Source organism: Lepidochelys kempii, chromosome 6 (genome assembly GCF_965140265.1).
Source record: "Lepidochelys kempii isolate rLepKem1 chromosome 6, rLepKem1.hap2, whole genome shotgun sequence".
Classification (NCBI taxonomy): domain Eukaryota; kingdom Metazoa; phylum Chordata; order Testudines; family Cheloniidae; genus Lepidochelys; species Lepidochelys kempii.
Genome location: NC_133261.1, coordinates 94,491,049 through 94,503,761, shown reverse-complemented (window position 1 = coordinate 94,503,761; position 12,713 = coordinate 94,491,049). Strand labels below are relative to the sequence as shown.

At 45.9% G+C, this 12,713-nt stretch overlaps 1 protein-coding gene across 8 annotated transcripts in view; it reads right to left on the bottom strand.

Moving 5' to 3' along the window:
• NRXN3 (neurexin 3) overlaps window positions 1–12,713 on the bottom strand; it is a 1,402,093-nt gene that overhangs the window by 729,027 nt on the left and 660,353 nt on the right. The gene's annotated exons all lie outside the window — the stretch shown is intronic.

Here is a 12,713-nt window from a genome sequence, read left to right as displayed (position 1 = left end):
TTGGGGGACAGTCTCATATTGCAATCCTGTCAGAGATACTCTGCTAGTGTGACACACACACATAAGGCAAGCAAAGAGTGGTTACCAGGATAAAGGAGTTCAGCTCCTACTGGTCTAACCAGGAGGAGGCGGCTGCGTTTTTGATCACTTGACGAAACTGCTCATTCACAGTAATGATCACACATATGCGAACACATGTAAACACATACACAGTCTCTCTCTCTTGGAACAATGAATAGGTGGCTCTATATAATTCTTATCCTGTAGTATTCTGGAAAAGAAAAAAGGGGTGAAGGTGGACAGATGATGAACTAGCCAGGCTGCCCAAGGTCCAACTAGTCATCACTGGGCTAACCTTGAGAACCATGGAACAACAACTAAATAAGACAGCTGTCCTTCTCTAGCACCTTCCATTGCAAAGTGTTTTAGAAACAGCAGTTAAGTTGGTCTCACAGCCCCCCAATGGGCTAGGTCAGTATCGTCTCCTCCGTTTTGCTCCATAGGATAATGGAAGTGCAGAGAGATCGAGGCCAGTATTTTCAAATATATTGGCCTAGAGTTAGGTACCTAAATCCCTATTGAGAGACCTCAATCACTTTCAAAGGATCCTATGTCTGTTCAGCACCTCTGAAAAGCAGAGCACTTATTTAGGTGCCTAAATATGATTTATGGTGATTAGCTTCAGCCTCCTCCTTCCCCATTCCCCCAAAATGGAAAAATGTGACCCCAGTGATTTCCCCTGTACCACACCCCAAATAAGTGGCTTAGGCAGGAATAGAACTTTGGAATCCTGAGTCTCGGTCCCTGCTCTAACCACAAGATCTTGCTCCCTACCATGAAAATAGAATGGATCCATTTGACTTTGAGTGATCTTTGAATTCTGGGCTTTATATGCTTGCCTTCCACCCCAGGAATCCCTCTCTCTCAGCCTCTCCTAATCACTTCACATCTCAGCTGTCACAGGCAGAGGGATCCCGTCTTGCTTCTTTTACAGCAGCTGTGCCCTCCCTGAATGGACTGGGTTCACTGGGCAAATTTAAAAGTCAAGCTTTCTGACTGACTGCCTGGGACAAACCTGGGGCCTTTCTGGCTGCCCCTCTAGCAGGCGTCCCACTTTAGACTTGCCTGTTGGTGAAGTGCCAGTAGCTGCCTACTGTTCTGACAGAGCAATGTGAACAGCAGCATGTCGGGAGTATAACTAGCTATTACTGCAGCAGAAAAATGTTGAGTTTGTGTCACAATCCAAACTGCTCTGCAAAAAAGCCTCAGGAAAATATGAAGGCTGCTCGGTTGCAAACATCTCCGTGTCTGGCAAAGTGCCCAAGTGAATTCAGCCATGGAATGGGGGTAACAACAACAGGAAAATGGGGCACTCCAGGTTTGGAAGAAAGGGGTTTCTCTCTCTCTCTCTCTCTCACATGCAGCTAGGTGCGCATGTGTGTGTGTGTTTTTACCTCCACCTGCATAAATCCTGGTGCATGCAAATGGAGTTCTTCCAGATTTTCAGCAATGTAGACGGAGAACAAAATTTGACCATGTGTACATGTGTGAGTGTTCAGAGAGAGTGCGTGCGTGAACGACACGCACACACACACACTCACTCTCTCTCTCTCACACACACACACACCACATTTATATAGATACACAGAGAGAGACATAAGTGGGCTGCACAGGAGATCTGATGCCCACTTCAGACTTACCCCGACCCACACAGAGGAGGAGATGTTAGTTTAACAACCTGAAATAGATCCTCGGCTGTCATTCTTGCCTAAGATTTTCTGAGTAAGCAGAGGAGGAGGTGAAGGGGTGGGGTGTCAAAGGGAGCTACCTTTCCTCTGTACTTCAGGACACTGAAAAGCACCCAGACCCCATCCCTAGCCTAACCCCAAACCCTGTTGTCTGTGAAATACTGGTGCTCTTGGAGCAATTTACAGACAAGTTAAGAAATCCTGTTAAAATTCCCACAACACCAATGATGCACCCATCTAGTGCAGCTTTACCTAGCAGCTAACTATTTCTAATTAGCCTTTCTTTGTCATTTTTCTCTCCACTTTCCATACTACCCCAAGAAACTTTACTTATTTCAGGTAAATGGATTTGGCAGCAAAGATCATTCAGTGGGGACAACATCTGTTGGGATGCTTCAGAGAGGAGGGACAAGAAAGCTCCCTGGGAAGAGGCTGAGTCAGCAGTATCAGTAATGACTTGGGAATCTGAGCCATGCCCTTCCTGGTACCAAAAATAGGCAGTCACTAGTCAGTGGGGGCACAGGGAGAGCTGAAGGACACAGTAACATGGTCTCCTAACTGCATTTTACAGGGAATAACCATGACATGGGTGTTATGTAATGCAGATCGAGCCTTAAAAGTAGCGAGGAAAAAATAAAATAGCCCATGACGATAGTCTGAGGAGGAATTTTAAAATCCTCATGACACTTCACAGAAAAAGCCTGAAAATCTGCTGGATTTAAAGTCATTTGTGACGGCACAGCACCGATCTAGGGTATTATAGCTTGCCTCTCTCCTTAGTACTATGGGACATTTACGTGGTAACAAAAGCCTTTTGTCTGAGAGTTCATTTGCTCCTGCTGCTTACAGTCCTTGTCTGGTATCATAATCCTCTGTTTGTGACATCAGAACTTCGTCCAGAGCAACTAACAGGGTACTCACGGGGGGTTAGTACTAGGAAGGAAAGCAACAGGAGCACATGAGGGATTATAAACCCCAAAATCCTGTTTTCAGGCACTTGCCTTTCAGTGATAATGGATGAGGATGGGTGGCAGAGATACAGAATTTATGTAATGACAGGTTTCAGAGTAGCAGCCATGTTAGTCTGTATCTACAAAAAGAACAGGAGTAGTTGTGGCACCTTAGAGACTAACAAATTTATTTGAGCATAAGCTTTTGTGGGCTACAGCCCACTTCATCGGAGGCGCATCTGATGAAGTGGGCTGTAGCCCACGAAAGCTTATGCTCAAATAAATTTGTTAGTCTCTAAGGTGCCACAACTACTCCTGTTCTTTTTGCAGAATTTATGTGTACAGAGCAGCAGAACTGGTTATAAATAACATGTTGCCAAAGATTTCCACACGGTGTCAGAAGCTCCATTTTTAATGTAATTTCTTTGGAGATATTTACAGCATCTAATAAGTACAGTTAAAATAAAGCTTTAGATCTAGTCTAGAAGCCCTACAAATAATTGCATCTCTCAGATGTAGAGAGAGACAAGAGGACCAACTTCTGTTGGTGACAGAGACAAGCTTTCGCACACAGAGCTCTTCTTCAGGTCTGGGAAGGGAACTCCCAGATTCACACAGAAATGCAAGTTGGAACTGATTGTTTAGCATAAGTAGATAACATATATTGTAAGGGACTATTCAAAGTAGAGTGGCCCGTTAACATCTCTGCAGTCACAGCATAAAAAGAGGGACCTAATGGGTTACAGATTGTTGTAATAAGCCATGAATGCAGTGTCTCTATACAGTCCATGATTTTAGTATCTACCAGAGTAATGAATTTAAGCTCCCTGGTTTGTCTTTTGAAAGTGTTGTGCAAGTTTCCTTTGAGGATGAGGACAGATAGGTCAGATATGAAGTGACTGTTCTGTGAAAAGTGTTCACCCAAAGGTGAAACAGTGTTTTTGATCATTTTCCTGCATGAGTTCATTCAAGAACATAGTGATTCTCTGGTTTCACCCACATAATTGTTATTGGGGCATTTAGTGCACTGGATGAGGTACACTACAAGTTGTGAGAGGCATGTGTAGGATCCATGGAACTTGAAAGGTGTATTGTGGGGGGTGTTGATCATTGTAGCAACGTGGATATATATCTGCAGGTTTTGCATCTGCTGTTCTGGAAGGGTCTACTATAGCTTTGAGTTGCTGTGTCCTGATCTGTGGGGAGCTTGCTTCTGATGATGAGCTTGGAGAGGCTGGGGGGTTGTTTGAAGGCCAAATGTGGGGGTTCTGGAAAGATTTTTTTTTAAGGACTGGATCTCCATCGAGTATGGGTTGTAATTGTTTGATGATACTCTGTATGGGTTCCAGTGTGGGGTGGTAGGTGACAACTAGGGTTGTGAGGTCAGAGGGGGTTTTATTTCTGTATTGAAGCAGGTTCTCTCCATGAATCGGGGAGGAGGGCTTTGCATGATGCAATCTACTTCTCTGGTGCAGCATCCTTGTTTGGTGAAGGTGGTTTTAAGCGTGTTAAGGTGTATATCCTGGACTTTCTCCTCAAAGCATATTCTGGAGTATCTGAACACCTGACTGTAGAGAACAGATTTCTTGGTGTGTTTGGGGTGGCAACTGGATCTATGAAGGTAGGTGAGATGATCTGGGGGTTTCTTGTACATGGTTGTCTGTAGGGTTCCGTTGCTGAAGGTGATTGTAGTGTCCAGGGAGCTTATGCTAGTGTGGGAGTGTTCCAGAGAGAGTTGAATGGAGGTGAACTGGGGGTGGTTGAAGTTGTGGTGGAAACACACACTGGATTTAGGGCTTTTTACAACACACTCTAACCCACTAACCCCCTCTTTTTAGCCTATAATTGCAAAGGTGTTAACAGGCCACTCTACTTTGCATGGTCCGTTACAATATGTGCTACCTAGTTATGCTAAACCATCTGTTCCACTTTACATTTGTGTGTGACTGTGGGAGTTCCTTTCCCAGAACTGAAGATAAGCTCTGTGTGGCTCAAAAGCTTGTCTCTCTCACCAGCAGCAGTTGGTCCATCTCTCACGTGTATGAAAGTTTATACATTCTAATTGGTAAGCTGTGTGTTTGCTCTTATTTTTTCTCTGAGTTTACATGCACCTTGGCCATTTTTGCCATCTTCCTCTTGGAAGTATTTATACTGATATTTTAGGCTGGATTCTCTGGCCTTCTGAGCCCACTTAGCACTGTGTAAGGGGCGCAAAGTGAACTTAAAATAGTCAGAGATGGACCATGGAGAATTTCTCCTGGGTAGGGAAACTGTCCAAACAGCAGAAATGTGAAAGATGCAGCATGTCCTGTTCCAGTTACTCCCTACCCTGGGCATGGTCTAAGAGGACAGAAGGGCATGCTGGGGATGTGGCATGACAGAGAAGAGCGCTGCTACAGTGGATCCTCTTCTGGGGTAAGGTCCATGAAGAGTCCCTCAACCGCTCTCTTGCAGCTCTAATTTACTAAGTGGCTCAGGCAGCTGCAACTGGCTCCCTGACAGTCCTCCCTTCTCACAGTTGAGAATTCAGGCTTTTATTTCTCATCGGGGCTATTTGGACAGATGTATGTTTTTTGTAGTCATCTTTTTTCCACCCTCTTATAATAGAAGAGAGTCACCGTCCGGTTGAACAAGCCCAGCACTCCTGGCCAAATTCCGCTTTGGATAATTGCTTTCTGCCTCCTTACATTTCTCCTGAAATTTCAGTGATTTTTCCCTGCCCCCCATCCCAATCTAAAGTGTCTGCTGGTGTTTCTGTGTGCTGTTAAACCTACCATGTTCCATCCCAGACATAGGTGCATTTCACTAGCAAGTGAAGCAATTCCTGCTGTGTCATTTCGCTTTGGGATGAAAGGCAATGAAAGGTGTTTATTATTCTTATGAGTCACCTAAGGAATTCAGTTTCTTTAAATGACGGTTGCAGAATCATAAAGCTCTTTGTGCTTTGGTCATACCTGGCACTGACAGTGAAGCTATATAAATTATTCCTGATCCTGCATGTCACACCTCCCTCCCTCCCTGAAAATCCAGTCACATCAGTGTAGGTGTGCTATTTTTGACTATGTTGTTTCCTTTGAATTGACAGGGTAAAACACAATCTGGATGCCAAGACGACTTAGAAGGATGGCCATTTTCACCCATTTCTCCAAATGCACTGATGTTCAGATCTTGTTCCCTTGAACCTTCAACAGGTTGGAAAGGGATGGGGAAGTTACCCATGTAAGAAGCCCCTCCCCGCCCCACTTGATGGGTGTTTCATGACAAAAAAAAAACCCAAAACCTGTAACTGGACCGGAAGCAAAAGCAAGTCCATCTTGCTAGTGCCATGAGGCGCTAAACTGAAACGGTCTCCATCCCCCAGCACTTATTAAAAGAAAGAAACTGTTACTAACCTGTTCCGTAACTGTTGTGCAACACATCTTGAAAACACGTCCACTCCATTTCAGGTGAATGTGCCAGTGCCCTGTTGTCAGAGACTTTTCCCTCAGAGGTACCCATCGGGGTGGTGCACGCATCCTCTGCTGCCCTATGCTACTGCATGGTGGTATAAAAGGCGGAGAAGCCCCTGACCCCCTTCAGTTCCTTCTTACCAGAGACACATTGATATCGAGGGGAAGGACAGTGGGTTGTTGAATGCACATATCAAAGTACAAACAGTTACAGAACAGGCTGGTAACCATTTCCTCTTTTTCAAGTGATTGCACATGCCCATTCCACTTCAGGTGACTCATAAGCAGTCCCATCTGGGGGTGGGATCAGAGTCTACCTGAATAAGGAGTGGAGAACCACGCATCTGAATCTGGCCTCATCTCTAGATTGCTGAGAGATGGCATACTGTGAGGCACAGTTATGCACTGCAGACCACTTTACCGCTTTACAAATGTGTAGGACAAGCACTTCAGCTAGGCAGGCTGCAGAAGCTGCATGTGATCTCATTGAATGTGCTAGTACTCTGCTGGATGGAACTACATTGGCCAAGTCATAACTCAAGCATATACAGGAGGATATCCAAGATGAGATCCTTTGAAAAGAGACTGGGAGACCTTTCATCCTGTGTGCAACTAGCACAAACAATTCTGAGGACCATCTAAACTGTATGAGCCTGTCCAAGTAGAATGCAAACACTCTCCTGACATCCACAGTATAGAGTATCTCCTCATCTTTAGAAGTATGAGTCTTCGGGAGGAAAGAATGTAGGTATATTGCCTGAGTGATATGAAAGTGAGAAACCACCTTTGTAAGAAACTCTGGATATGGATGCAGATAAACCTGGTCTTTGTAGAAGACTACATATGGAGGAACAGATGTTAATCACCTGGCAGCGGTGATTGCCACCAAAAAGGCTTCCTTCAGGGAGAGATGTAACAAAGAACAGGTAGCTAGAGATTCAAAGGAAGGACCCATTAGTTTTGAGAACACCAAGTTCAAGTCCAAAGGGGAAACAGGATCCTCTGAGGGTACAACTTTTCAAGACTCTTCATAAACCTTATTGACACAATGTTGGAAAAAAACAGAACAATCATCAACTTTGAGTGCGGAAAGCCAAAATAGCTGCTAGATGAATCTTGACGGAAGTAGTGGCCAGACCTTGTTGTTTTAAGAAAAAGAGATAGTTCAGAGTATGATGTAGTGGAGACTGGACCAGAGAAACCCTCTTCTGCTGGAACCAGAGGAAGAATCTCTTCCAGTTAGCCAGGTAATTATTCCTAGTGGATGGTTTTCTACTAGTTAAATAGTACACCTGAAACTCCCTTTGAACAAACCTCTTCCTGGGAGATTAGACATGGAGCATCCAGGAGGGCCTGAAGGTTGGGGTGGAGGAGGCGATCGTGATCCTGAGAGATCTGGTGGGAAAGTCAGTGGAGCTTTGACCTAGAGGGAGAACAGAATTGATGCACGACCTCAGCATAGTCTTATCTGATTTTCAACAATACTCTTGGTATGAGTGGGACTTAAGGAAACTAGTACATGAGCATTTGTCCAGGACAACAGGAAAGCATCCGTGAGGGACACCAGGCTGTGATCTTGTTGAGAACAAAACAAGTCCTGATGACCTTCATTGCAAAGAGGTCTACCAGGGAGTCCCCCTCAGCCGGAAAATCAACTGGGTAGATGGAAAGACCACTTGTTGTGACTGGTAAATAATCTGCTGGTCTGCCAGATTTCTCTTCACACCCAGGAGGTGAGATGCTTTGAGACTGACTGAATTGGCAATGCACAAGTCCCACAGTCTGATTGCCTTTTGGCACAGCAGCGTCGACTGGGCCCTTGTTTGCTGGTTCATATAGAACACAGCTGTTATATTGTCTCTAAATACACGCGGGCTTCCTCCTTTGATATGGGGAAAGAAGACTTGACAATGGCCCTCAGTTCTCTGGCATTTATATGCAGAATTAAATCCTGTGTAAACCACAAAGCTTGTGTCTGCAGGGAACTCAGATGAGCCCCCCCCCAACCTAGGGTAGAAGCCTTTAATTAGGGTTAAAGCTGGCTGAGGAGGAGCAAATGGCACCACACACACACACATCTGAATGGTTTGTCCACCAGTCTAGAGAGGCCAGGATTTGAGTGGGCACTTGCACCATGTCTAGAGGGTGATGAATGGGTGAGCAAATTGAAGCCACCCACCCCAGCAGTTTCCTGAGATGGAATCTGACATGCTGGACTACATGAGGGCACATGCCCCAGAAACCTGAGGCAATTTCACACTGTCATGGTGGGAGAAGCTTTCTAGTCTAAAAACAATGGCCAGCATCATCTGGAATCTTAACTGGAGGGGGAGGCCTTGGCTTCTGTAGAGTCCAAGACAGTGCCAATGAACTCTATTTTTTGTACAAGAGACAGGACTGACTTTTCTGCACTGATGATCAAGCCCAGCATGTTAAAAGTGGATTGGATGACAGTCACGGTGAACAGCCCCCGAGTCTTGGACCAGCCTGTCACCAACCAGTTGTCCGGATAGGGAAACACTTGAATTCCTGATTCTCTGAGGAACACTGCCATCACTGCCATACACTCTGTGAACACATGTGGGGCTGTGGACAAGCCAAATGGTAGGACTTCAAATTGGTAGTGGCATTAGTTGACCACAAATCTTAGGAATTTTCTGTGTCTCTGTTGTATTGGCACATGGAAATATGCTACTTTTAAGTAGAGGGCAACATACCAGTCACCAGGATCCAGGGAGGAGATAATGGAAGCCAGCATGACCATGCAAAACTTTATTTTTTTCAGATGTTCGTCGTTGAGCTGTCACAGATCCAGTATGGGTCTGAGGCCTCCTTTTCCTTTTGGGATCAGGAATTAGCAGGAATAAAACGGCTTCCCTTTGAGTAAGTGCAGAACTTCCTCTATAGCTCCCAACGGGAGGAGAGATTGCAGCTCCCAGAGGAGAGCTTCCTTGTCAGAGTGGTACTTGAAAAGGTATAAGGAGGCGGGTTGGCAAACGGGGATAGAAATGAACTGGCGAGTCTGTGGTGATTCGAGAGCAAGCACGTAAGTAGTGGGATAGCTGGTTGAGAAATAGAAGGGTTGGCAAGGCTGGTGAAAGCCTTGAAAAAGCTGTGTGAAAAACTGTGAAAGCTGGTGTGCTATCCTCGACAAACATTAAAAAGTTTGCTTAGAACTCCTGTCAGGAGGAACTAGGAGCAGCTACAGAAGAAGAATGGGGAGGTCTTCTTCTATAACCTCGGCTGTTTTTTCTCCCTAGGTCCTGGTGGCAAAGCATAAATGCAGGATAGCGGTGTGGCTGCTGAGGACAAACTCCTTTTTCTTTGGGACAGGTATATAAATGCCCAGAGATTTGAGCAATGCCCTGGAGTACTTCAGATTATGCAGCCTGTCTGTCGGGTCAGAAAAGCATGATGATGCCTCAGAAGACAGGTCTGGTATGGTCTATTGGATCTTTTGAGGGAGACCTGATGACTGGAGGTGTGAACATCCATGTATCCAACTCTGCCTGAAATGAGGGTCTAGCCGCTAATTTTACTCTCCTCTGCTAAACCAAGAAATTCTTGTCTTGCATTCTCTGGTAATCAGTCTCTACATTTTAATGTACTGAGCAGAGGTTAAAGTCATAGTGCCCCAGCAATGCCTACTGATTAGCAGTCCTGCAAGCCATCGAACAGAACTTCCAGCCAAACAGGTCGAGTTTTCTAGCATCCTTCAATTTTGAGGTAGACTCTTGTTGCCTCTGGTGCTCTCTCTCATTGGTGACTGAGACCACCAGAGACCCCAGAAGGGGCTGGGTGTACAGGTGTTCGAGCCCTTGGGAGAGTACATAATATTTGTGATCTGCTCACTTTGATGGTGGGGGTAGGGGGAGGGAAGGGAAGATGAAGTCTGCCACAGAACTTTGGTGGGCTCCAGGATAGCTTCATTCATTGGAAGCGCCATTTGAGAATATCCTGCCGTGGCTAAAACGTCAACCAGGCTGTAGGATGACTCATGAACTTCTTCCACCTGGATATCGAAAAATCTTTTTAAAAGGTCCTGATGAGCTCTATAATCATCAGGTGGGAGTGAGGAACCCTCCGAAACTACTGCCGTGTCAGGCAATGAAGATGACGAAGCCAAAGTTGACGGAGATGGAACCTCTTTTGGTCCACCCAAGGGGAGATTCACCTGAGCAACATCCTACTGCTCAGTAACAAGCCCAGTACAGGGCATCATCTGCTGGTGTACTTAGCAAGATGGTTTTTCAGGCCTACTTAATGCAGCAGAGGGTTGGGTGTGGAGAGGACCTGGATTTAGACTAGAATCCTGGCCAGGGTGGTCCCTGCTGGGTAAGTCCTCAGAGAGGAACAGCAAGGCAGGTGACATAGCTGCGAGATGTATGAACCAACATCCAGGTCCTAAGATGATCAGCTTCTTCTGACCAATGGGTGGGCTGATCCTGTCAGTGCCAGTGATTGGTGTCTGGAGCTCTGGGACAACAATACCAGACACATCATCACTGGCTTCCCACTCGGATTGCTGTATTGTAGTGGCTGGCAGAGTTTGACCTGCAGCCATCAGTATCAGATGAGAGTACTCCTATACCATTGGTGACACTAGTACTGAGAGGCTCAACAAGTCCTTTGCTGCAGCTTAAGCCTCCAGAGTTGACAGGACCGGGCTAGCCTCTGGCTGGTGGGTCAATGCAGACTGCACTGATGAGCTTGATGGTGCCTATGCTGGCGCCGTAGTCGACAGTCCCTTCTGAGCAGATGACTGCCTTGTGGAGTGCCTCAGCTTTGAATGCCCTCTTTCATTGTCCACGTGCCTGCCAGGCTTCACTGACCTCGGAAGCCAATTTGCAATGTTTCTTCTTCAGCTCTAGGGAAGGCAACTGGTGCTGGCATTCAGCCAACATAGGCAGCACGCTGATCACTGAAGCTGAAGCGCTTGGCAGCTGTTGTGAGCGGGAAGGCTCTGATGGTAGGCACAGAGCTGTCTCCATCAGGAGCAATTTAAGTCTGGCTGCCTTGTCTTTCTTCATTCTAGGGTTAAAGTCCCTGCAAACCTGATACTGATCCTTGATATACAACTCCCTGAGACACTTCAGGCAACCGGAGATGGGGTCACTCACTGACATCGGTTTCTTGCAGGAGTGGCAGGGCTTGAATCCCAGTGACTAAGGCATGCACCAGTAACGGTATCCAGAACAGGAACCACAGCATCAAAAAAACCACTTGAAAGAACATTTATAACTATCACTAACACACCATCAACTACTAAGCTAGTACCAATAGGTATGAACTCTATACAAATAGAAGGAAAAAACTTGCAATGGCAAGATAAGATGCTCCACCCACAGTCATGGGTGGTAAGAAGGAACTTTTAGGAGGTTCGGGGGTGGCTCCGCCCTTCATATCAGCACGGGGCAGCAGAGGGGTACCACTCTGATGCGTACCACTGAGGGGGAAAAGTCTGACAAGAGTGCACCGGGCACACATGTACCTGAAGTGGAATGGACACGTGCACTCACTCGAACAAGAACTGTGTAATAAGATCATCATCTTACTCATCAATCAAGAAATCTGCCCCCGCTTCTCTTTGCATCTTACTTTACTAACAAAGGCCTATGTTTTGCACTCTGTTTAGACCATGCAGGGCCAATACCATGCTGGGAGAATCAGCAAGGCTGGATTCTGCCTCAGGCATCAGCTACATTAGGCCGTTTAATTCCAAACCAAGGCTCACTCCTACTGAGGATTAAGGAGGAGGCTGAAAGAACCAAGCTTAGGTTTCGAATCATATGTGAACTAAGAAAAAAAAAAACATCTTTTTGACGTATAAATTAAGCCAATTTGGGGCTCGATCGTCCACCACTTCGTACTATGTCACTCCTGTGCAAAGAGGGTGTAAAACACTTTTAAATAACAACGATGGCATTTTATACCCACTTTGCACACGTGTAAACAATTATACAAGGCAGACACAATCGGGTCCTGTGCCTGGACTCACACACAGCATAAATCAGGAAATCCCACACAGCTATGTTAGCCAAGCAGGCTGAAACCAAGCCCTAAAAACAGAGCCAGATATTCAAAAAAGTGCTCAGTACCCACAACTGGCAGAGGATTTTTGTAATGAGTTCAGATTCCATTTGAGCACCTAACTAAAGAGCCAGGAAGTGCTCAGCGCCCAGCAACTCCTGTTCTCAAGGACTCAATCACCCTCATGCTGAGCAAACCTGGCCATGTATTTAGGTACCTTAATGGGAGCTGAGCTCTCTAAACACCTGACCCCCATTGTGGGTGCTGAGTCTTACAGAAAATTCTGTTCTCCACATGCGCTTGGCTGTGAAATTTAAAGGAGTAGGACAAGCTAAGCTGAATATCCCCGTTAACACAACTCACCCAAAGAAAACACATTCCACTCACAGTGACAAGAGAGATTTAGCAGTAATGCTGCCCCATGGAGAATGCCTTTATACCCACTTTATAGGTTTTATGCACAGACCCTAACACATACAGCCCTGCTCCTCCCGCGCTCAGCATCCCGAGAAGGTTTCGAGGAGATCACGCCCTGG